The following is a 25,152-nucleotide window of genomic DNA, read 5'->3' on the forward strand; positions in this document are numbered from 1 at the left end:
ATCAGTAATTCTCCTTCCTCTCCCCAACCTCCTTCCTTCACCTCACTTTACACAAATTTGATGAGGAAAGCAGATGAGTCCACCCACATGAAAGGCAAGGATTTTTACACCCTTGGGGAGATTCCCCAGGCTTGCAGGGAGGGGGTGATTTTGTAAATGAATCGCACCATCATTATCCCCAATGGCTGCAGGAGAAATAGAAGTGTTTTAAGAGGCACACAGTGCTGACAGTGGTTGACAACCTGCTTAATGAGGGAAAAGGAGGGGAGGCGATCAGCCAGCATGAGCCCCTGAAATCTTATGGAAGTCTTGGGGGGGGGGGGATTTGCGCAGCAGTTCAGGCTGGAGGAGAGTGACTAGTGGCGTGCCCCAGGGATCTGTCCTGGGGCCTGTGTTGTTCAACATATTTATAAATTATTTGGATGAGGGATTAGAGGGGATACTTATTAAATTTGCAGACAATACTAAACTGGGAGGGGTAGCAAACACAAGACAGAATCAGAATAGAGGATGATCTTGATAGACCCGAGAAGTGGGCTAAACTGAATAAAATGAAGTTCAATAGGGACAAGTATAAAGTTCTACATTTAGGTAGGAAAAACCAAACACATAAATATAGGATGGGGGAGACTTGTCCTGGCAGTAGCATGTGTGAAAAGGATCAAGGAGTCTTAGTAGACCATACATTGAACATAAGTCAGCAGTGTGACTCAGTGGCTAAAAAGGCAAATGGGATTTTGGGCTGTATCAAACGGAGTATCGTGTCCAGATCACGGGAGGTGATGGTACCGCTTTACTCTGCTCTGGTTCAGCCTCACTTGGAGTACTGTGTTCAGTTTTGGGCACCCCAGTTGAAGAGGGATGTGGACAAACTGGAACGTGTCCAGAGGAGGGCAACAAAGATGGTGAGGGGTTTGGAGACCAAGACGTATAAAGAAAGGTTGGGGGAGTTTGGTTTTCACCAAGAAAGCTTCATATCTGAAGGAGGATTTGAACTCAGTTCTCTCCAGTTCTTATCCAACTATTCTATTTCCTTGGAAGATGGCAAGTACTGTCTTCTATCCAACTGAGCCCAGGAAAACCTCCCCTTTCTAAAAAGCACTAAAATGCTGTCATTTTTGTTTTATAATACTACCGCTATAAAATTAGTAATATTTTCAAAATTGGCCAACTTGAAACAATTGTCTTGGATCCCATGGCATTAAATTCCTCTAATAGAACATAAGAACATAGCAGAAACCGTGTTGGATCATGCCAATGACCCGCCCAGTCCAACACCCTGAATCACGCAATGGCTGAAAACCAAGACTCATCAGGAGGTCCACTAGCAGGGCTAAACTTCAGCAGGCCTCTTAACTGTTCCCCTCCAAGCCCCAAGAATACAGAGCATCACTGTTCCAGATGTAGGTCTCCATCTATACTTTGTGGCTCATAGCCATGAATGGACCCCTGCTAGGTATGCTATCCAATCCCCTCTTGTAGCTGTCTATGATTGTTGCACCACCGCTTCCTGAAGAAGAGCGTTCCATCAGCAGAATAGGACTTCTTGATCTTCTCAATTCCTTGCCAGCCCCAAAAGTTCTCCAAACTTTTCCCTGGGTACCAGGAGGTCACTAGGAACACCAGGAGGAAGGAGATGGGACAATCCACAAACATTTCCATCGAAGCCAACCCATTATGGTGCATTGGGAGTGGGAGATTCTTTCAAAATTGACTAGTACAAATCTTGGAGGATACGAGAATCTATCAAATGAGGTTATAGCCCTTCTTGTCAACCATTGGTTCGTGTGCATATTTTAAAGGGTGAAGAGGCAACGTGCCCATGTGCACCCTTTACAGCTGAGGCAGTCTGGGTGTTCTGAGCCGCTGCATGAATTAGCACCATTTATTTCCCAAATCTAACCTTCCTTGCTGCAGAATCTGGGCTACTGTTGTGTGGCATATGGTCTGCTATTGGCACAGAATCCTCCGAGCGGGGCAGGACTGTCGATGAGCACAACGTCTTGTTCTTGCTGACAGCGCAGATTAAAAACTAGGTGACCTGTTAGTGAATGTGCACAGGAATACAGGTGTGTGGTGGAAACTGCACTTTCAGCTGCTCCCTCATGCAACACAAATGACTTTTAAAAAACTGTAATATATCTAGCAAAACTGCTGATCGTGAAAGGAATGTTATTCCATAGGAAATGAACATATTTATAATGCTATCTAGTGCTGGGAAGATTTACAGCTTGATTTCCATTCTACTAATATGATGAGATTCCTAAATGCATGCACTAATCTAGCTCTGCCTGGCAGACACTGCACGTGACAGCTTCCCTGGTTTCCCCCTCACCACTGCAATCATTTCACTCCCCGTTTCAATAATGGAATTGAAAATGGATGTCAGTCCGTGAGCTTCCTCGAGATTCCACAAATTTCAGTAGACAGACACGACTTCTGCATAAGTCTTGTTTTAAGAAGATGGAGCATACCTATATAATGGTTTTGTAACCGAAATGATAGATTCATGGAGTTGGAAGGGACCTCCAGGGCCATTTAGTCCAATACCCCTGCACAATGCAGGAAACTCACAACTACCACCCATCCATAATGACCACAATTCCATGCCCAGATTATGCCCCCCCCCAAAAAAAAACAGAATCCCTGTCCAGTCTGGCCTGGAAGGAATTTGACTCCTGACCCCAAAGTGGCAATCAGCATTTCCCTGGCCATGCAAGAAAGGACACCAAGAGCCAAGCACCCACACAGTCCCTCCTGCCCCCCCCCCACTTACAATCTGCCTAAGTTCACAGAATCAGCATTTCTGTCCGATGGCTCTCCAGCCTCTGCTTTAAAGCTTCCAAAGGAGGAGAACCCACCACCTCCCGAGGAAGCCTGTTCCACTGAGAGACTCAGGAACTTCTTCTGACTGTTTAGCCAAAATTCTTTTGAATTAATTTCAACCCATTGATTGGTTCTTGTCCAAACCTTTGGGCAACAGAAAACCATTTTGCTCCCTCCTCTATATGACCCCTTTTCAAATACTTGAAGATTTTGAATAACAATTCATCTCCCTTGCAAAAAAATGGCACAGGTTATTAAACTATATTAATAAGTAGCTCGTAACACTTTTGTGCACTGAGGTCAATGTTTCCATGCATGAGCACTGCACTTGTGTGTAGAGTGATTTCCAAAGGACTCAGCAGGCCTTATCTCCTTTGGCTCCTCTGTGCAGAGGCCCAAGTCATTGGAGGACACGGGAGACCTTTGCATGTATTGCTACTCAGCCTTCCTTCCTTCCATACCCGATGCTTTGTTCCTGTCGTGGTCCACTTAGGGGTGTCAGGCAGAGGCTACCAGCAGCAGACTTACATTGTGGAGAAAGAGCTCAACAGTGACCATGTGGTATCACTGCCAACATGGCAACTTCGTGTCCAACATGATCTAGAAGTGATATTACAGTGCTGCTTCCAGGTCACACCAGAAATGACATTGTTCCTTCCATTTCTACCAGAGTCCCCCCCTCACACACACACACAAACTGGCCTGCTGAGTGGTGACAGGCACAGCCAGCAGGGGGCAGGAGGGCTCCTGCTGAAATGGGACCGGGCCTCCTTAGATCCACTGTGCTTCCTGAAAAGAAGTTCCTGGTTGGGAAAACCATGGGGTGCAATAGGAGGGAGGGGGCTTTGCAGTAGAATCTGTGAAAGCACTATGTTGCAGAAACATCATTCTTGCAGAAGGCAAATTTGTGGTCTACCTCTGTCAGAATCCCCAGGGTTTCTGCCATGATTTTATTCTGTTTCATTGATTGGATTCAGTTGCCTGCTAAGGTGCTGCTTAGACCTGTCTTGCCCTGATGTAACACAGATGCTGTGGTTTGACACCCCAAGGTCCTTTCCTGCTACTATTTTTATGACTCCCTATCCTCCCTCCACATTCCTCCCCCTCCCTTTAGTTATGATCCCATACTTTCCCAGACGTGTTGTCCAAATGGCTAAATGGTTATCTCTCTGTTGTGACTCCTTTGAACTGTGCCTGGTTCAAATTCCCATGGGAGGAGGAAACGAACCCCTTATATTGGAGCAGATAATGGAGCAGATATTAAAGGGAGCGATCTGCAAACATCTGGAGGACAATTTGGTGATCCAAGGAAGTCAGCATGGATTTGTCTCCAACAGGTCCTGCCAGACCAACCTAGTTTCCTTTTTTGACCAAGTAACAGGTTTGCTGGATCGGGGAAATTTGGTTGATGTCATTTACTTGGATTTTAGTAAAGCTTTTGACAAGGTTCCCCATGATGTTCTGATGGATAAGTTGAAGGACTGCAATCTGGATTTTCAGATAGGTGGATAGGGAATTGGTTAGAGAACCGCACTCAAAGAGTTGTTGTCAATGGTGTTTCATCAGACTGGAGAGAGGTGAGTAGCGGGGTACCTCAGGGTTCGGTGCTCGACCCGGTACTTTTTAACATATTTATTAATGATCTAGATGAGGGGGTGGAGGGACTACTCATCAAGTTTGCAGATGACACCAAATTGGGAGGACTGGCAAATACTCCGGAAGATAGAGACAGAGTTCAACGAGATCTGAACACAATGGGAAAATGGGCAAATGAGAACAAGATGCAATTTAATAAAGATAAGTGTAAAGTTCTGCATCTGGGTCAGAAAAATGAAAAGCATGCCTACTGGATGGGGGATACGCTTCTAGGTAGCACTGTGTGTGAACGAGACCTTGGGGTACTTGTGGATTGTAAACTAAACATGAGCAGGCAGTGTGATGCAGCGGTAAAAAGGGCAAATGCCATTTTGGGCTGTATCAACAGGGGCATCACATCAAAATCACAAGATGTCATAGTCCCATTGTATACGGCACTGGTCAGACCACACCTGGAGTACTGTGTGCAGTTCTGGAGGCCTCACTTCAAGAAGGACATCGATAAAATTGAAAGGGTACAGAGGAGAGCGACGAAAATGATCTGGGGCCAAGGGACCAAGCCCTATGAAGATAGGTTGAGGGACTTGGGAATGTTCAGCCTGGAGAAAAGGAGGTTGAGAGGGGACATGATAGCCCTCTTCAAGTATTTGAAAGGTTGTCACTTGGAGGAGGGCAGGATGCTGTTTCTGCTGGCTGCAGAGGAAAGGACACGCAGTAATGGGTTTAAACTTCAAGTACAACGATATAGGCTACATATCAGGAAAAAGTTTTTCACAGTCAGAGTAGTTCAGCAGTGGAATAGGCTGCCTAAGGAGGTGGTGAGCTCCCCCTCACTGGCAGTCTTCAAGCAAAGGTTGGATACACACTTTTCTTGGATGCTTTAGGATGCTTTGGGCTGATCCTGCGTTGAGCAGGGGGTTGGACTAGATGGCCTGTATGGCCCCTTCCAGCTCTATGATTCTATGATTCTATTGCTTGCTCTATGGTTTGTATCTCAGTCCTGACTATGCCTTCATTGTAGATGCTTTCATTTTTCTTAAATAAAGACATTTTCATTCTATGAAGTTACTTATTTAGAAATAGAAGTTTCTCACAATTTTATTTATAAAGCAGCAGTAAAGCCTGTTGCAGAAAAAGCACAATGGGTTCTAGGCGGGTGGGAAGAGCATTCAACACTGTGGTGCTGATCATGTTAGAGCTGATAGTGACAGCCCTGGGTGATGTCAGCATGAGCTGTAAGGTGAGCGGCCCCAATCCCTTTAAACAGTCCGACCCTCCCTGCCAAGGCAGGACAGGGGAAAGCATTTTAAGGCAGCAGGGCCAGCTGCCTTAGAGCTTATGGGCACAGCTAGGCTGGCCAGGCCCTGGTTAGGGACCCCTTATTTTCTCCCTCCCTCCCTCTTGGCATCTTGAATGTTCTAAAGCCCCCTGGTGGGGAGGGCTCATTATGGAGGCTTCAGAATGTGCAACGTGTCATTGGAATGATCTGATGCTTTTTATGTGGTACAAGTAGTAAAGCCTGTTGTATGCTTTGGTGCAACGGGTGTTAGCTCATGGCTTGATGTGGGTTCAATGCCTTACTTGGAAGCAGGCAACCCTAACAGGAGGTCTCTCTGAGCACAACAGTCCTGAGCCAAGTCAAGTTCATGCACACCTAGGAAATGCGGAATTCCAGAACATGGGCCTACACCAATCTGGCAACCTTACCCCCCCTCTCTGCAATGTTTTCTTGACCTGAAATAGGCTGGGGTGCTATATGGCTCCAGGGGCATTATACCCTTTTGGAGATGCACTTCCAAACCTCAAGGGATATTTCCAGACCAGGGGTAGCTAACTTCCAGGTGCAGCATTCTCATATTTGCATTACATTATTTGTTTGAACCACTTCTGACCATCTCTCTCTCTCTCTCTCTCTCTCTCTCTCCCTCTCCTTCTGCACAGCAGCAAGCTATCTTCATTGTAACAAAGGACAAAATAAGTTCACCAAGGAAGCATTCAGAAAGCAAAATTACCTTCTGTGCAAGCCAAGCATATGGTCTCATATGGTTACCCTGGAAATCTGCTCATAATTCAAAATGAGCAGCATTTCAAGTAGCTTTTTCTCTGTGCAGTGGCAACATTCAGCATGGCAGCTGGCCAAACAGCTGTGGCCGATGCATGCTCACAATCTCCTGGCTTCTTAGGACTATGTACACTTCCAAGGCAGGTTGTGTATTTATTGGAAGTCAACAACATCCGACGCCGGCACCTGCATAGTTAAAGCCATTGGCAGCCTTCGCCTGGTGTAAAAATTCTCAGCACAAATCTTAATGGCACCACGTTGACCTCATGATGATTCCTTTGAGAACTGCACCTCAATCATTGCACACGCACATTCAAGCCCCTATCACAAAAAGCCAAACTGAGAACAGGAAGCAATCATGTACCATTCCCTAAAATGTCTCCAGGTTATCCTGATGGAGGGCAGGGCAGGGCAGGGAAGGCCAATCCATGGGGGTCTAATGGAAAGGACTATGGAACATCTCATGTTCCCCAGCCGCCAAGTTAGGCAATTACTCTCTCCGTCAAGATACTATTCCCTCTGCCGATTTAGTGCTGCAGTTTTTCTGGCTGAGTGGTCCACTTATCACACTGACCGATAATTAGATTTCATGTAGAACAATAAGGCATCTATTTTTAGAACAGTCTCTGAATTGGTTTATTGCTGTTTGGGGGAGGAGGGAGAGACAAACAAACACTGGCTCTAAATTTTGCATGATGAGACTCGTCCTGCAGAAGTTACAAACCAAGCTATTGAAAAACAGGTGCACTTGGCCAAAAACAGTTAAGTCCTGTTGGAATTAATGAGACTGAACGGTTCGCTAACCAATCGTTTCTCCTAAGCGGCTTGTGCCTCTGCATCAGGCTCAACTCCACACAGGGTTACTGCCCTCTTCAGCTGCAGCACATCACATGTGGCGGCCAAAGTGGATCTAGGAACAATGGGAAACGGCATTATACTGAGCCCCATGAGCACCTTGAATAGGCTAGACAGGAGCCTCTGAGAGCAAGCCCCCTGATTCTATTTCAGACCACAAGCCAGCATGCTGGAGGACTTCACGTACACATTGTAAACTCGTTCATTCTACTCATTCAACTACTTACACAATTAACTACCCCCACACAGAGTGTGTGAAAGCCAAGAAAATATCTCCTTATCTTTCTTTAAAAATAAACCAAGAACCAGCTGTAAGCAACGAGGGCTTGACTGAGAGACACCTGCTAAGTCACTCAGTTCTTGCTGACTCCCAGAATTAAACTCTGCGGATCTTAAAGGGGCCACTGGATTCAAGCTTAGTTTGCACGTTTGCTATGAAATCTTTCATTGTATATTTGCTGATTTCCCTCTATCCACAGGCTTCACCAGGCTTTGATAATCCAATCTTAGTTATATTTACTGCTCTACAAAATCAGAGTCCAATCGCACCTTTAAGACCAACCAAGATTGATTCAAGGTGTGAGCTTTCGAGGGCAAGCACTCAAGAACTCACACCTTGAATAAATCTTTGTTGGTCTAAAACCGGGGTAGTCAAACTGCGGCCCTCCAGATGTCCATGGACTACAATTCCCACGAGCCCCTGCCAGCGAATGCTGGCAGGGGCTCGTGGGAATTGTAGTCCATGGACATCTGGAGGGCCGCAGTTTGACTACCCCTGGTCTAAAAGGTGCACCTGGACTCGATTTTTGTTGTGCTACTTCAGACCAACACGACTACCCACTGGAATCTACTGCTGTGTTACTTAGCCTCGATTAGCCCTTCCTGGCAATTAACTCCGTCTCCTCCTTCTGTGTCAGGCCTGGGGAAGTCTGTTCCAGTGTTTCTGCAGAGCTGTGCATCTACACATGCTCTCTTGACACTCACTTATACTCAGGATTGACCCTTGTGGCTCTTAAAGGTGCTACTGGAATCAAACTGAGTTCTAGCATCTCTTGAATTATCAATATGCTGATCTGCTGCTATTCACAGGTCTTACCCACTGCTTTAATACAATCTTAGATATACTTATCACTATAAGTTAGAGGCAAATGATCCTGCCAAACAATTTCAATAATCAAAATGCTTGTTGATTCCCTCAAAATTTCTCAGACAGTTTGCGAAGAGACTTTCAGCTTCTCGTGGGCTGTGCTCTGTTGAGAAGGAGTTGTTTCAGTTTGACTTTGTTTATAAAGCTTTGATATTTTTATATTTGTATTTATTTTGTTTCTAAATCCCTACCTTATGTGAGCGTCCAGATCACTGCTTCCCATAAGCAGGCTTTGTGGAGTTAAAATCTCTTTATTGAAAGAACAATGAAGCAAGTATCTTGTCTGGGGCACCCTGCTGAGGATCCCGACCTTCTTCTGGGTGGCCTGGGAGACGGCACCATTGCAGGATGGGTCAAGGGGCCACCAAACCACCCCACGCCCGGGACCTCAGCAGCAGCCAGGCACCGTCCCCCCACAACTCACCCACAAGGGGAGTTTCCCTGTGGTCCTCTGAAGAAGCTGGAGCAGGAGGGGTCGCTGGAACTGCTGTGCCTCCCTGCGCCGCTCTGGACCCTTCAGAGGGAAGAAGCACCAGCCCCCAACTCACCCTCCTGGAACTTGGGGCATGCAGCCATCCTCACAGCAGACAGCTCTTGGCCCTGCTGCCCACCCCACTCAGCCTGGCCAGATGAGGCTTTGGCTGAGAGCAGCCCCTGGGAAGGGAAAGGTCAGACCTGGGGGTGGGGGAGGAGGGAAGGGAGAGGGATGATGAGGAGGGTAGGAATAAAAGGGGGAATGGGGCAAGCAGAATCCCAGGGGCACTAAACCAGCTACTTTCACACACAGCCTAAGCACTTACAAAGGTTCAAAGACGTGCAAGGGAGGGTACATGGAATCAAAGAGTAAATACAGTACAAAGGGGAACACAACGATGGCAAAGGGAGAAAATGGGCAAAGCTCGTGAATACCTTCTCAGTTTTAGCAGGTAGGGAACCTAGTCCCCAGGTGAGACCCAGACGAAAGAGCTCAGTCCCCCTGGAGAAGATGGCTGCTTTGGAAGGGGGACTCCATCGCATTACAGCCCACTGAGTCCTTTCCTGCCCTAAATCCTGGCTCCACCCCTGAAGCCTCCAGAGCTGGCAACCGTATTCTCTCCAGATGCCGGGGGAGGGAGAACAATTTTGGATTATTTGCTAGAGTTAACAGAGTTTTAAAAACTTATAATTAACTAGTTTTATTTCAACCAGTAATTGAATCTCATTCTGTTTTATTATGTCAAGGAAAATGCCCTCTACTATTGTAGGCTTCCAGCCAATGAACAAACCAAGCTGGATGCCTTCTTTGACTGTAATATTAACACAAGTAATCATTTTTCACCTCTACAAGATAATTCTTCCCCCCTCCCCCAGGCAAATGAATCCCAAGCGAGTTCTTCAGCTCCATTGCCTACTCCCAGTCCTGTTCTGCTCAAACATAAATCATGTTGCCCTCTCCTGACCTACTCACTGAGGGAAAGGACTCATTTGGAAAAGGATACCCTTCAGCTTCTAGCCTCTCAAACCTTTCTGATTGTTGACAACCCAGGAAAGATTTATGATAAAATCAATGCCTTATACCAAGCCCTCTCTATCAAGCTGGGAGGTCATACTTGATCTCAGATTCTATCTGGAATCTATTCCTGTACTCAGTTTATAAAAAACCCTATACAATACTAACTAGGAAGCCTACAGGAACCTCCCTGGTGCTAGAACCCTGTAAAAGATCAGTGTCCATATGTCTCTTTTGATGGAGAACTATTGATTGGGCAGGGAAATTGTGCATTAAGGAGCATTTGGCTTATCTCCTTGATTCCAGGGGTGTTACTCTGAATTGTTTCCCCATCCTTTCTGGCGCTATTAGAGAAAACTAGCTTACATTTACATCTTATTCCTCTCCTGTTCCTGCATCTATTATTGTTGGAATTGCAGTCACCAAGTAATCTGCCAAAAAAAATCTTGAAGGGTTGTTGTTAACCTGTTTAATCAGCTAAGCTGCACTTGTGTGTTCACTAGTGGTGCTGGGTGGTGAGTGCTGGGAACTGCAGCAATGAGCAGTGCTCCGGGGGTCCTTTGTTTACAGTGGCCTCCTGCCCACTTCTTCTTTCTTCAGGAAGATAAAGAAAAGTTTAGTCTGTAATTCCTAGAAGCAAGCAAGCAGCCATTAAGGTTAGCTCTCTCCATCTGCTGATGTGTGGCATGTAGTCTGACTGCAGCCTAGCCACAAGAGGCTTTCCATGTGCTGCTGTTGTAACTACTGTTTAAGTTTTTGAACTCTGCTTAAGTAAGGACTCTGAAGCAGATGAATATGCTATATGTTTGTAAATAATCTTTCAAACCTCAAAGTGCTGTAAGTTTTTATCTGTGCTACATCTACAAAGGTAAGTAATAATAGCATACTTTCAAAATGCTGTTATTCTCCAACTCTATTTCTCTGGAGGGATTCAGTACTGAGCCAAGTCCAAAGGTCCCAACAATTATAAAGAAACTGTAGTGCAGGGGTAGTCAAACTGCGGCCCTCTGTGGACTACAATTCCCATGAGCCCCTGACAGCGAATGCAGGACATCTGAAGAGCCGCAGTTTGACTACCCCTGCTGTAGTGGTTCACTTCACGTTGAATTAGTCCTAAAAGATGTTTCCATTCCCCTTAACTGATACCATTTCCCCCCATGAAACCCTATACCTGTGGCAAACTCCCTACAACCAACAAAGGGAAATAAAACCACCCCTAGGCATTATTCACAACTTTTAATTGATCTGTCTCCAGTAAAAATGATTCATGTTGAAGTCTGATCCAAACTGCTAGAAATTTAGGCTTTGAATAATAAGGAACTGCCTGTGACCCTAAAAAAAACCCTTCCACATTTTCAAACCTATTAACGGATAGGCCCTTGGATAGGGCACACTCCATCTGAATGCAGGTTTTTTTTGTGTCTTGCCAAAAGTGGAACAGATTAACATCATTGACAGACTAGAGAAAGAAAATTTGATGCTGATTACTTGGAACCAAGCCGGTGATTGTCTGTGCCATTCAGCCCACCACCTCCCTGCATAGTACTAAGGATGAGTTGTTAGAATTGATAAACCCACCCCAGTTTAACCCTCTGACGGTGATTAATTCCTACCCAACAAAAAGTAATCTTGTGAATGATCCCTCATAGGCCGAAGCTGCATGAGAGGAAAAGGCTGGGAGCGCAGTGGGGTAGAGCTCCACTTCCATATGGCATTGCTCCTGGAGCAGGCCTTTCCCGGCCCTTGTGCACTTTAAGGGGCCATTGTCCTGAGTTAAAGGAACATGGATATTTTCTTTGCTTCCTTAGCCATCCCAGGGGCCAACAGGGCCTCTCCAATGGCAGGCCAGTATTATTATTGTTGTTGTTGTTGTTGTTGTTGTTGTATTTATACCCTGCCTCCCCCCGAAGGCTCGAGGCGGCTTACATAACCCCATCCCCTAAAACCATAAAATAACAATAAGATCCAATAAATTTACAATAGTGGCAACAACGATGGCGTAATCTACTCATTTGGTCTCTGCATCCTCAACTACAGGAGGGGGGGTGACACTCTCTACCGCCAGTTTGTGAGGGGGGGGCTGATCTTCTTACCGCCCGGCCTCAGCTATAAGCCTGGCAGAAGAGCTCCGTCTTACAGGCCCTGCGGAATGCTGGTAATTCCCGCAGGGTCCTCAGCTCTTCCGGGAGCCCATTCCACCAGGTTGGGGCCAGGACCGAGAAGGCCCTGGCCCTGGTCGAGGCTTGGCGCGCTTCCTTGGGGCCGGGAACGACCAACAGGTTAGCCCCCGCAGAGCATAAAGCCCTGCAGGGGATATAGGGCGAAAGGTGGTCCCTCATATATGCTGGGCATAAACCACGGATGGCCTTGAAGGTCAAAACCAAAACCTTGAACCTGATCCGGAAGGCGACTGGTAACCAGTGCTGCTGCCTCAGAACTGGCTGGATGTGAGCACTCCACGGTGTAGCTGTGAGGACTCTAGCAGCCGCATTTTGGATGAGTTGCATCAAGCCCAGAGGCAGGCCAGTATAGAGCGAGTTACAGAAATCTAGTCTGGAGGTGACCGTCGCATGGATCACTGTGGCCAGGTGTTCGGAGCCTGGCGAAGATAGAAAAATGCCCGGCTAGCTACCTGTTTAACCTGTGCCTCGAGTGTTAGTGAGGCATCAATGGTCACCCCTAAATACCTGGCCTGAGACGCGATATTAAGTTGCGTCCCGGCCAGAAAGGGTAAGCGCGCTTCCTGATCTGCCCCCCTACGGCCCAACCACAGAACCTCCGTCTTGGAGGGGTTGAGTTTCAGGCGACTCTGCTCGAGCCATCCAGTATGGATGGAGGAAGAGCAGGACCTTCCAGGCCCAGCTCTGCCCTCTCCTTTGGTAGCCTGGAGGAATCCAAAAATGCCCATTTGGGTCCCCTGCACTTTGCAGCACTGCGGAGGCCAACTGGGGTATTTCTTTGTTTTTTGCAGGAAGATGGGCTTGCATTGTCACGCAATCCCACCTTCCTGCAAAACAAGACTCTTTGCCGCCCTCCACATGGTGGACCCTTTTCACTGTGGCTGCATCTCCTGTTGGGACACATTTCGGTGGAGGATGGGTCTGCCCCCCAGATGTGTCCCCCATAGGGACACAACGCAGTGGACCAGGTCCGTTGCTGAAATGTGACACTGTGGGGACTCAGAAAGCGGTGGAGTTTGTTGCTCCCCTGCAATGCACCAGTGGTGGTCAGGAGCAGCTGCCACCATGAGGAATTGACCATAAAGAGTTTTCCACATGTGCCTTGTCTGGAAAGAGAGTGGGAACTCATCCTGTTCCTTTGGAACCCACCATCATAATTAACTCCATTAGCCGCAGTACTGACCAAAATATCCAGCCTTTGCCAGCATGCTAAGTTGGAATGTGGCAGGCTGCCCTTCCAAGGTTTCCTTTGAACACACCAGGGCATTCTTATCTGCTTTCGATACCGTATTTATCCAGAAGACCTGGGTGGTAGAGGAGATATGTTCTCCTGGCTATTTGTGAGGTTCTGTCAGTTACTCCCAATGACCAGACTTCATTGAAGGAAAATCTCTTTATTGAAAGAATAGCAAACTGACCATCACCGGGCTCTTGCTAAGGCTAAAGATTCTATCTCTACAGCCCTCTTATCTACCCTCTATGCAACAGTTTGGGCACAATGGCTTTCTCCTGACAAAATGGCTGGGACAGGTACAAGCGCTGGCAAATTCCTGAAGATGGTAGGAAAGATGGTAATTCCCAAAGCTTCAAACATAGGACCCCTCCATAAAACCATGAGCCAGCTAGCTACATTCACACCTATGTTAAATCAATCAACAACCAATCAAATGCCCATACTGGATCACAGACCACAGTAATATGCCGACAGGACAGGAAACAACCCATGGCAAGGCAGATCAATATAGTCAATGCACAGCAAAAGCATACAATATGGTTTTGACATCAGTTAAAGCAATACAGGCAATACATGTCCAAAGCATACTGACAACTGATGGCTAAAGCATAACGTATGGTTTTGATACTATTTCACTTTCTTTCAGAGTGCAACAAAAGTCCCTTTGTGTTGTCCTCAAGGAGGGCTAGCATGTCTGATCTCTATGGCATTGCCAATCCATGATTCTGAAATGATGAGCAGAGCTCAGGGAAAAGCTCTGGAGCAGACCTTATCCCAAATGAATTGTTCAAATCAAATCCATCTTGGTAGGTTGAGAACCTGGTTTCACTGTTTTCATATGTCTGGGGTTGTCCCCAAATTTTGGAGGCACACAATAATAGTTCCTGTCTTCAAGAAGAGTCAGCACATGTACCCAGGCTGCTATTGGGAGAGGAATGGGAAGGCGACTGTAAGCCGCTTTGAGCCTCCTTCGGGTAGGGAAAAGCGGCATATAAGAACCAACTCTTCTTCTTCTTCTTCTTCTTCTTCTTCTTCTTCTTCTTCTATTGTGCAATCAGTTTATGATCTTACTTGGAGAAATTATATTCATATTTGGTAGATGCCCTAATGCAGTGGTCCCCAACCTTTTTATCACAGGGGACCACTCAACGCTTGACAATTTTACTGAGGCCCACTGCCCTAACGCTCTCTGACTCTGATCGCTATGGTAATGTTTAAACATCCCTTCAAAATAAGATACAGACATGGCACAACAATGAACATAAGGAACATTTTATTTTCATGGAAATTTTAACTCATGACAATGACAAACCAATGGGAATCCTGAGCTTGTTTCTCTGCAACGAGATAGTCCCATGTGCGCCTGCCAGATCGTGGATGAAGTAAAGGGCCAGGGGGGGGGGGGAGGCGTCCTTTGCGGCCCACCTCCAGTTAGTTGACGGAGGTCCACAGCCCACAGGTTGGGGATCGCTATCCTAACGGAGTGGCTCAAACAGGGTTTTACCTTGGGCCAGGATCAAATAGGGTTTAGGAGGGGTAGCTCCACCTTGAACTCTATATCATTGGATAGAAAAATATACTAATATGGTAAATGGCATCCTTCATGCGGGATTCATTGATCTGAAAGAGGCTTTTGATACCATCCCTAGAACAAGACTCTTGGAAAAGCTGCATCACACCACAATTAATAAAAGTCTGCTATAGCTGATACTTTCACTAGTGCATGATTTCAAACCTTTCCCTCAGTGAATTTATCGGGTAGGTTAATGAGAAGCTGCAGGAGGGGCGTGTGTATCGTGGTTCTAATCAAGACCTTATTCATTCTTTACTATAGTGACCTTTAAATGACTCCATTTGGTCAAAAATGATCCTAACATTAACTGTGGTTTCAGGCAGGGGAAAAGGATTAGGAGGCGTTTATAGGGGCAAACTTGTTTCCGTCTGTTAGCTTGCTGGCCAACTTCATGTCCTCTTCTGTAATCATGAGGAATTGTTACTAATGTTATGCCGGTGTTACCGATGACATCCATTATTTGTATTTAATTTCAATCTAATTTAAAATCCTACTTTTATTTCAAATGTTTTATTTTAAATTTTGAAACCTTGTATTGTATCAGTTGCATGCTATTAAATGTTTATGTTTGTTGTTTGTTCTTATGGTTGTTATAGTTCAGGGCTTCAGCATTAAACCTATTATTCTTTCACTTAACTTCATGTGGATCTTACAGCTCAGGTTTGCTATGGCCATGATGGTGAGCCGACACCCTTTTGGCTCCCTTTTGGCTTAATATGTATATGAACGATCTCTTGATTTGCTTTAATGAGCTTTGCCATCCATCCCATTTGGCCGGTTGCAATATTCCAGTTCAGTTTTGCTTTATACTGATGACATTTCCCTGCTCCCCCAGACAAGAATTGGTCTGCAGGTCCTTCCTCTACAAAAACCATTAATTGCTATCAATAGCCTGCACGGAAACTACCTAAGTACTAACTTGAGTGAAGTTGCTATCTTCCCTTCCCCTTGTGCTGAAAAGGATATTTTGGAAATGTCTTTGTAAGAACTCATTTTACTATTTTGTTTTCTTTTCTGAAACTTCTGACACAACAGAAAAGCACTGAGCCCCTGCTGATGATCCATATTATTTTTAGAATGCCACATGCTGCAACGGATAGATGAGAGATGAAAAGAGATAAACAAGAAATTTGTTACAAAAATAATAAAACAGGCAGCAGGATTACTCAAGAGTGATGTTCAGAGGTTTCTTATTGGAAAAAAAATCCATGATTTCTTACAACCCTTTTGAATATATTCATGCAAACATGGGTACACAATGGCATTCAATATCAAGGGCCACAGTAGTGTAAATTGTGACCTAAATTGAATTCTAGCTAGCTTTGGTCTACTCAGTATAGGATGAAATGTTGATGATTATAAACTTAGATTATGAGAGGTGGTTTCTTTCAAGAATACAGCAAAAAGTTTTCAAGATTATTTTCATAAAGCTAAGCCATCTGAGCATTATTTTTGTAATTTACAAAGGTCACCTTGTCTACAAGTATACTTTACTCCATCTCTTGGAATGAGGGAGATATAGAAATATAGTTGCATATAATTGGAAACTTAGGCTCAAGACCCTCCCTGTTGGAGCCTGTGGATCTCCTGAAATTAAAGCTCATCTCCAGTCTACAGAGATCACTTCCCTGGGAGAAAATGGATGCTTGGAAAGGTGGACTCTATGGCATTGTACCCCACTGAGGTTCATTTCTTCTCCAGGCTTCACCACCAAATCTCAATGAGTTTCCCAATCTGAAACTGGCAATCTTACCCCCATCCCTGCTGGAAGCTCGGGGTGATCTAGCAACCTGACCTTTCCACAGGTATTGAGGGGCAGGATGTACCCCCAAGCAAAGCCAACCATCATAGCAATCTTCATTTACACTGGCTTCCAGGGCCTTGCCACCTGCTGCTATTGCTTTTGCAAGCCCTGGCTGGGAGTACTAACAGATCTCAGAATGGGAGGGGAGGGGTACAGATTGTCTTCCTTCCCTGCTGGGTCCTGTCCAGGGTAACCTCAGGTGCTCAGCTTGCTTCCTCCTCAATTCGGCTTGAAAGCCCCCTTTTATCCTTCCCCATTCCCATCTATGTTGCATCTATCCCATTCACCCCCTGGGTGCTCAACCCGCCCCTCAAGTCAGTCTGACTCTCCGTACTGAGTCAGGCTGGGCTGACCTCTCATGTCCACCCTGCTCTTGCCTTTGCCCAGTGGAGGGCAGGCCAGCTGCAAGCATCCTAGGCCAGAAGTGCTCAGCATGGCTGTCAGTGACCCACCTTCCCCAGCATGTGCTGTTTCTGTTGTCAGCAGCTCTGGGGTACCGCAGCTGAATGGGCCATGGTGGACTCTGCCAACCTACTTTATCCACATTCATTCCAGGGCTGCCACTGCTGATGGAGGACCTTGAGTGGTTGCCACCAGGTTCATTGTGCTCCTCTCCAGCCCTGGCCCCTACCCAGTGAGTAACATGGGCAGGTAGCTCTGATGCCAAAAGGGCTTGGGTTTGGGGGGTGATTAGGACCACATCAGCTTGCTCCAGCATGCCGGGGGAGGGGAAGGTGGGAGATCCTGAGCCTGGACATAGTTCTGGGGTATTCCAGATGAAACGGAAGGCACTGAGCAGAAGCTGTCATTAAGATTATCACCTCCCCCCTAACTGGTGCAGTATGCCTCCAACAGCATCACAGCAGACACAGAATTGACAGGTGCGCCATGACACAGACTTCCAGTTCATAGAGCACAGAGATGAACCCTCTTTCTCATTAAAAGTATTGATTCCTGTGGGGGCAAGGCAACCCTAGGTATAGGATCATCACTAGTACTTCAATTAATAGAGAAAATGTGTTTACAAACATCAGAAGAACCTTGCTGGATCAGACCATCTACTTCAGCATGCTGCCTCACATAGCGGCCAACCATTTCCACCACATGGCCAGTAACAGGGCAGAGAAGCCAAGGTCTTCAACAGGAAATCAGAAGAGTGTTGGCCTCTGAAAGTACATATTTTAGAGGGTCGGCTCCAGCTCAGATACCTTTACAGTAGAGAGACTAGTTGGAGCAGCACCTAACCGATTTTTCCACCTAGTCCAGCATCCTGACTCATACTGGGCAACCAATTCCTCTGGATGACCAACAACAGAACACAAAGACTGACATCTTCCCCTGAAATTGCATCCTGGCTCTGGGATTCAGAAGAATGGGCTTCTTATGTGTCTTTTATGGAGTTTTATTATGATGGATTATTGCTACCTGCCATGAGCCACTGTGTGGCAGTGGTGGGCTAGAAATCAAATTATGAATGGATGGATGGATGGATGGATGGATGGATGGATGGATGGATGAAATCAGTGCCTCTGAATATGGAAGGTCCCCACATCACCTTGGCTAGTAGCCATTAATAGACTTATCCTCCATGTATGAATTAACTCTCTCGGTACCAATCAGAATGGGGCTCTTCCTGAGCCCCCTCCTATGGCACCCACTGCAGTTCCGCCCAACCCTATCAGTATGAATTACTTTAATTTTTCTACGGTTCCATGTTGCTTGTTGTTTCACTTCATTCATTATTGTTAATCTAAGTTATCTGTATTATTTCTGTTCTGTTATATGTGAACCACCCTGAGCCCTTGGGGAGGGCGGTATACAAATAATGAATGAATGAATGAATGAATGAATGAACATTACAACTCAATGTTTTTGCCTTTGCTTCTATAGAATCTAAATCCCCTTAGCCAGTTTCTTAAAGTCTTTAATGTGCATTGCTCCAGTTATGACCTAGGACTTAAAAGGCACTTTGAAATAATGCTGGAAAATGCAGGAAAATCACCAAAAACCGGGTGGCCATTTTCTCCAGCTCACCTGGAGATCGCTTGTAATACAAGGAGCTCTCCAGCTACTGGGAGGCTGGCACCCCTCTCCCCCGAAAACAAAAGGCTGCACTAACTAACCGTGCAACCTCTATCACAGCAACCTGGAGTTGCACATGCAGCAGATGTTTTGGCTGGGAAGCTGCATGGCGAAGAAGAAATCATGCCATGCTGTGAAGCCTGAAGACCCCGTGCGGCAATTTAGAAAGCAGTTCTGAAGCTTTGTTTTGCATTTTGGTGGGGGGAAAATTAGGCCAGCAACAGGAGAAAGAGGCTGCAGTGGCGTGATCATTAAGTCCTGCAGAGACAGCCGCTATCGGTAGCAGTCGATAAAATACTCTTGTAACGAGAGAGAGAAAGAGAGAGAGAGAGAGAAAGAGAGAGAGAGAGAGAGAATGGGCCTCTGCCACAAGGTTCACTAACACAAGCTCCCTCGCTGAAGGCTTCCCGGTTCTAAGTGGGGAAATGCATGAAAAGTAAAGGAGAAAACAGAGACAGACATCAGGCTTTGGACTTATCAAACAGACAAAAGCAAAGTTACTGAACCTAAGTATGACTTCCAGAATGTTGACATTTTTCAAAGTTTTGCTTTTCAAATACAATTTTGACGGGAACTGCTTTAAAAAAACCCACAAACGTGAATCCTCAGTGAACTGTAAAGCAACCGTAGAGAGGAGGGGTGATTTCAGTGGGGGATGATGCCTTTGGCTCCACTCTCCAAACAGTGACGTTCTCCAGGGAAGCAGAGCAGTTGCAGTGCCAGGAGATCTCCAGGCCTTGCTGGATCTTGGTAGCACTGCCATCCACTGCATCTATAGCTGCTGCTGTTGTTGTTGTTGTTGTTGTTTCCCATCAAGTCACGGCGGACTTATGGGTGACCCTCTAGATGGCGGGTAGCCACCAACTCCTGCCATGATCTCCTGTGGGGACCTGTCCTGAAGTTGTCTGTCTGTTCCCATACTCTGGGCCAGGGGTAGTCACACTGCGGCCCTCCAGATGTCCATGGACTACAATTCCCAGGAGCCCCTGCCAGCCTTCGCTGGCAGGGGCTCCTGGGAATTGTAGTCCATGGACATCTGGAAGGCCGCAGTTTGATTACCCCTGCTCTGGGCCATCTGGCCCCCCATCAGGCGCTCAGTTGTTTTGGATGTTCCCTTCCAACCTAAAGGTGCTCACTGTAAACTGTAAGGTCCTTTGATGATAAGGACCATCCCCATTGCCTTCCTCCCTGCAATGACTCTTATGTTCCTAGGTGATCTCCCAGCCACGTACTGGCTAGGCTGACTCTGCTTAGCTTCGGAGATCCGACGACATTGGTTTAGTGTGGGCTATCCACACTTGGTAATTAATAAAATCAAAATCTGTGGCCTACAAATTCCAAATTTAAATATAATGCAGTCTCCCTGCTGCAAACACTTGAATTTGTCTTGATTCCTAAAAAGAAACAATAAGACAGCTGTCAATTAGGGATGGACACGAATCACAAAAACTTGGTTGGGTTCACGGAGGCATCCTCTGTCTTTTTGTCAGCTCTGCAATGTTGTTCTGGAGATCGGGTGACCAGAACTGTATTCCAAATGAGGCCACACCATAGGTCTACCCCATTGCAGTTTCAGGTTCTGACAAGGTTGTCAAGGTCAACAGGGCATTTCTGTTCTTGAGGGGAGGGGGAGCAGAACAGTCCACGAGATGGGAGATCTGAATTCAGCCCCACATTTCCTAATGACATCTGCAAGGATGTCTTTATTTAAAAGGCTTACCTGACAAGGGAAGTGCTTGGTGGCTTCTAAAACCACAGGACATATCTGCAGCTACACTTTGTCATCTCAAAGTTTGCAAGGACAGATCACTGCAGAGCAAATGGTTATAGAATGGCTTTTGTTTTGCATTCCAGTGTGTCTGCCTGACTTCATCCTGATACATAATGTAATAATTCTGTGCCCAGTCGGTTCACTGAATAATTTCACTTTGCTGGAAATGTTCCTTTCCCTTTCAACGCTGCTGCTCTTTTATTTGTCTGGCTCTGTTGCACGCATGCTCCAAGGTCTTCCTCATTCCACTCAAAAGCACTTGCTATTTCATCCCATGCGCAAGGCCACAGCTTCAGCTTCCCTCACCTTTCCCTGATCGACTTGGATCTTCTTACCAGCATCATTTGAGGAAAGACAGCATAAACTCACGCCGCTTTCCTGATTTGTAATTTCAGAATGCGTGCCTCATTCAAAGTCCAAAAATTTTATTGCATGCTTTCAATAAGGAATTCAATTTTTCTTGGTCTGTCATCAGAGCTACAGGCTATCCTTCACAAACAGGTATAACTCCCAGCTTCAATTTTGCCTGAGTTTCTATTCCTAGACCAGAGGAAGTGATGCCATCTTGCCAGTAGCTTCTGAGTGACAATCTGGTATTTAAGCAAAAACTCTACGGTAAAACTAACTTCTACCATAGAGTTTACCCAAATACCAGAGCTTCGCTGATATGATTACATAATTTCCTGTGTGATGCCTCCACTGGGGACTCTGGCAACCTTAATGCAGCCTTCCCTGGTCTACCATTCCCTCAGCTATCTTGCATCTCCTAAGGGAATTCTCTGCATCAGGTATTTAGATTTCAGCTAGATTTCTGTTCCTGTTTCCTGAAGTCCTTCAGAGCTCTCTCTCTCTCTCTCTGCTCTTCTGGCTGACCAAGCCAGTCCTATTTATATGCTGAAGGGGGACTGGAAAAGAAATTTAACTTTTGATTGGCTCCTATAAAAGTTTGCTAAAGGGGCCAATTGGAGCGCTTCGTTCTCCCTGATGTCTTATTGGTTCCTCTGTAACCAAGCTAAGGAACCAAGAAGAAGAAGAAGAAGAAGAAGAAGAAGAAGAGTTGGTTCTTATATGCCGCTTTTCCCTACCCGAATGAGGCTCAAAGCGGCTTACAGTCGCCTTCCCATTCCTCTCCCCACAACAGACACCCTGTGGGGTGGGTGAGGCTGAGAGAGCGCTGATATCACTGCTCGGTCAGAACAGTTTTATCAGTGCCGTGGCGAGCCCAAGGTCACCCAGCTGGTTGCACGTGGGGGAGCGCAGAATCGAACCCGGCAAGCCAGATTAGAAGTCCGCACTCCTAACCACTACACCAAACTGGCTCTCTGCAACTATTCTATTTTCCCTCCTTCTTCTCAAATTGGTTAACTTTACAAACCACGAATTTGCATGACTACTCGGTTTTTAATACATATACAGACCTTACATTCATGCTGGTACATACACATTTCTATTTACAATTATATGTGAGTGCGCACACAAATATGCACACAAACTTCCATTTCTTCACAGCATTGTGTCCCTACACAGCCATGAAATCACTGGCTGACCTTGTGTTGATGTGAGACCTCAATGCAGGAGGGGAAGAACTTTGAAGACTTTGGAGGAAAGGTGGGATAAAAAGGCTGCAAACTGGATACCATCTGCCACTCAATGCTTCTTTCCATATAGACATTAAAGACCATGAAGCTGAGATTGACCCACAGCAATCCAGCTAGGGGCTTTCAAGGCAAAGCGAGAAGGAGACGTTTCTTGCCATTATCTTCCTCTGCAGAGCCTTCCTTGCATTAGGCCAAATAAATTTCACAAACAGACTTCAGTAAGAAAGAAAGTTTTATGTTTGCCCAAACAGAAGCAAAACTTAAACTCCTTTGGTGAAACCCAAGACCTTACTCAAAACTTGCTGGTCTAAAGCAGCAATTTACCAGGTAAATTCCATCAGCTGTCCCTCCCAGGGTATTCCTGGGCCGGGCTCACACTCTTCCCCCTATGCAACCTTGACCTTTATGCATTGCATGTGCATTAAAATGAGCTCTGTCCACCCAGGGGTGCGGATTCTATGGTAATAAACCTAACTGAGCTTCTGCGCAAGAATCAAAATCTGTCCTATATCAAAACCTTTGTCCTATATCCTCACGTCCTTACAACAGCAGTCCCCAGCCCCCAGTCCGGGGACCGGTACCAGTCCGTAGATCAGTCAGTACCGGGCCGCCGCTCCTCCTCATGCTCCTCCCCGGCTGCTGCCTTGGGGGCTGCCCTGACACTCTGCCGCCGGCTCACCTTTGGTGCCACCTCAAGAACCTCCATCCTCAACGGCTGCATTTTCAATGATTTTGATGGCGTTCTGGACCAAATCTCTTATCAGAACTGACTCCTCCAGAGTCCAACTGCTAGCATTTTCAATATTATTTCGTGGAATGTTCCAGGTTGGACTAACAAATGTAACGATGCAGACTTTATTAATTATCTTTCTAATTTCCACTGTATTTTACTTCAAGAAACCTGGCTGGTTGATGCTCCCAACCTCAAAGATTTCATTGTTTATCATTCTCCTGCAACCAGAGTTCATCGCAAAGGTCGTTGTAGAGCTGGATTAGCATGTCTTGTTAAGCCCAACTCAAGACTCAATAGTTGATTTTTAGGATCTTGTCCCCCGATTGCTATAGGCATTTTGCTATCGCTCTCTGCGGACTACCATATTATCCTGATTAACACATATCTACCCCCAGTCACAACTGAGAGTGAATTGAATGATAACCGGTCCAAACTTTCAGAATTCACTCTAACAACGCAAGGTCAATTTCTCACAACCCACTTAGTTGTCATGGTGCTTTCTGGCGGCCGCCATGGCTAGCGCTCCCTCTTGGCGTGGCACTGCGCAGCGGCTGCTGGCAGCGTCCCCCAGCGGGCGGCAAGAAGTCAGGGGCACAGGCGGGAAAGCAAACGGAGCAGGGTCTCAGAGGCAGTGGCGGTAGACTACCCCCCCCCCCGGGCCTCAGTAAAATTGTCAAGCATTGGCCGGTCCCCAGTGATAAAAAGGTTGGGGACCACTGCTTTACAGCACCGTTCCTAATGTGATTTCAGCTAATATTTGATCTAAGCTGATAATTGGTCATCTATTATCGAAACTATCCTGTTTGCTGTTCCTGTCACCATCTTGTTATAAGGTAAAACTGCTTGTGGTATGCTGCTAAACAAGAAATCCAGCTTTGAGCCTTCACTTGGCCATCTCCCACCCAAGCCCAACGCCAGCAAGGTCAGGCTGCACCATTATCGGTATCGATAAACCTTTCCCCTGATCATGATATATTGCTGTTCTATTGATATCTTTAATTATTAATTGTTTTTAATTGTTAACGTATCATGAACATTTAATGTTTAGTTGTTTTAACTGTATCCATAATTATGTATGTACATCACCATGAACCAGCCTCGGAAAGGTAGTCTAGAAATTTAATGAATAATTATAAATAATAATTTCTTCCTGCTCTGAATGATGTCATAGGAAAAGACAAGAATAATTTCTAGGGTGGCAGAGAGTATGTGAAATAGGAGATGTACTCCTAGACGCAGAAAACAAACCAGCCAACAAACAAAAAACACACTTGAAAAATGACAAAGTTCAAGATTTTGCCAACTAAGAAATAAAATCCATTTCTTATGTCACCCTTTGGATCTTTCCATTTTGTTGTCCATTCAGAGCCATCCCTAAGCGTGGCTACCCTTCACCCACATAGCCCTTCATTTCAGTAAAGAATATTTATTCTAGAAAATGCTTTCATGTAAAGATGCAACCATGAATAAGAAAAAGAAATAAAAAGGTACACCAAATAAATCCACAAGTATAAGAGGAAGCTATATTCAACGGCTAACCTTGTCGGCTTTGCTTTTAAAAGGTTCTCCTTAAACACATAGGGCAATATTGCAAATTGAAGGAACTGTGTCTCTTCTGGGGAACATCAATTAATCTGCCTCCTGGACCGGTAACAGCCAGCCCCACTGGGGCATGGAAGGTGCTGAGAGGGCTGGATTTTATTCTGGCATTAAAAATCACAGTGATGAGTGAATGTCCATGAGCGCAGTCTAAAACAACACACATTCTTGCAAATGTCAAAGATGTTTAGGAGTTTGCGGACATGCAATGGAATACTCACAAAATGTACACATACATTCATGTGCTGGGGGCCATCCTTCTCCACGCCACTTCTCCCTTTTCGCAAGCCACAAATGTTACCTTTCTAAAGGATAGGTCAGAGGAGCACCTGACCACAGGCAATGGTTCTTCGAACAGGGCATGAGATCATGTCTGACCCTTGGGGTGACGCCCTCCAGCGTTTTCATGGCAGACTCAATACGGGGTGGTTTGCCATTCCCTTCCCCAGTCATGACCGTTTACCCCCCAGCAAGCTGGGTACTCATTTTACCGACCTCGGAAGGATGGAAGGCTGAGTCAACCTTGAGCCGGCTGCTGGGATCGAACTCCCAGCCTCATGGTCTGAGCTTCAGACAGCATTTCTGCTGCCTTACCACTCTGCG

General features: G+C 45.9%; 1 protein-coding gene across 8 annotated transcripts in view; it reads right to left on the reverse strand.

The window, feature by feature from the left end:
• Nucleotides 1-25,152, reverse strand: part of CDH12 (cadherin 12) — an 873,293-nt gene that overhangs the window by 140,603 nt on the left and 707,538 nt on the right. The window contains exon 1 of one of the 8 annotated variants that reach the window (XM_077353401.1): nucleotides 9,396-9,416. The exons of 6 other annotated variants lie outside the window; for them this stretch is intronic. The gene's annotated coding sequence lies outside the window, so the exon portion shown is untranslated. Of the gene's footprint in view, nucleotides 1-8,910; nucleotides 8,933-9,395; nucleotides 9,417-25,152 lie in introns of those variants that run through there. One more of the 8 variants, XM_077353400.1, reaches the window with a different exon arrangement.

This window comes from Paroedura picta, chromosome 9, assembly GCF_049243985.1.
Source record: "Paroedura picta isolate Pp20150507F chromosome 9, Ppicta_v3.0, whole genome shotgun sequence".
NCBI lineage: Eukaryota > Metazoa > Chordata > Lepidosauria > Squamata > Gekkonidae > Paroedura > Paroedura picta.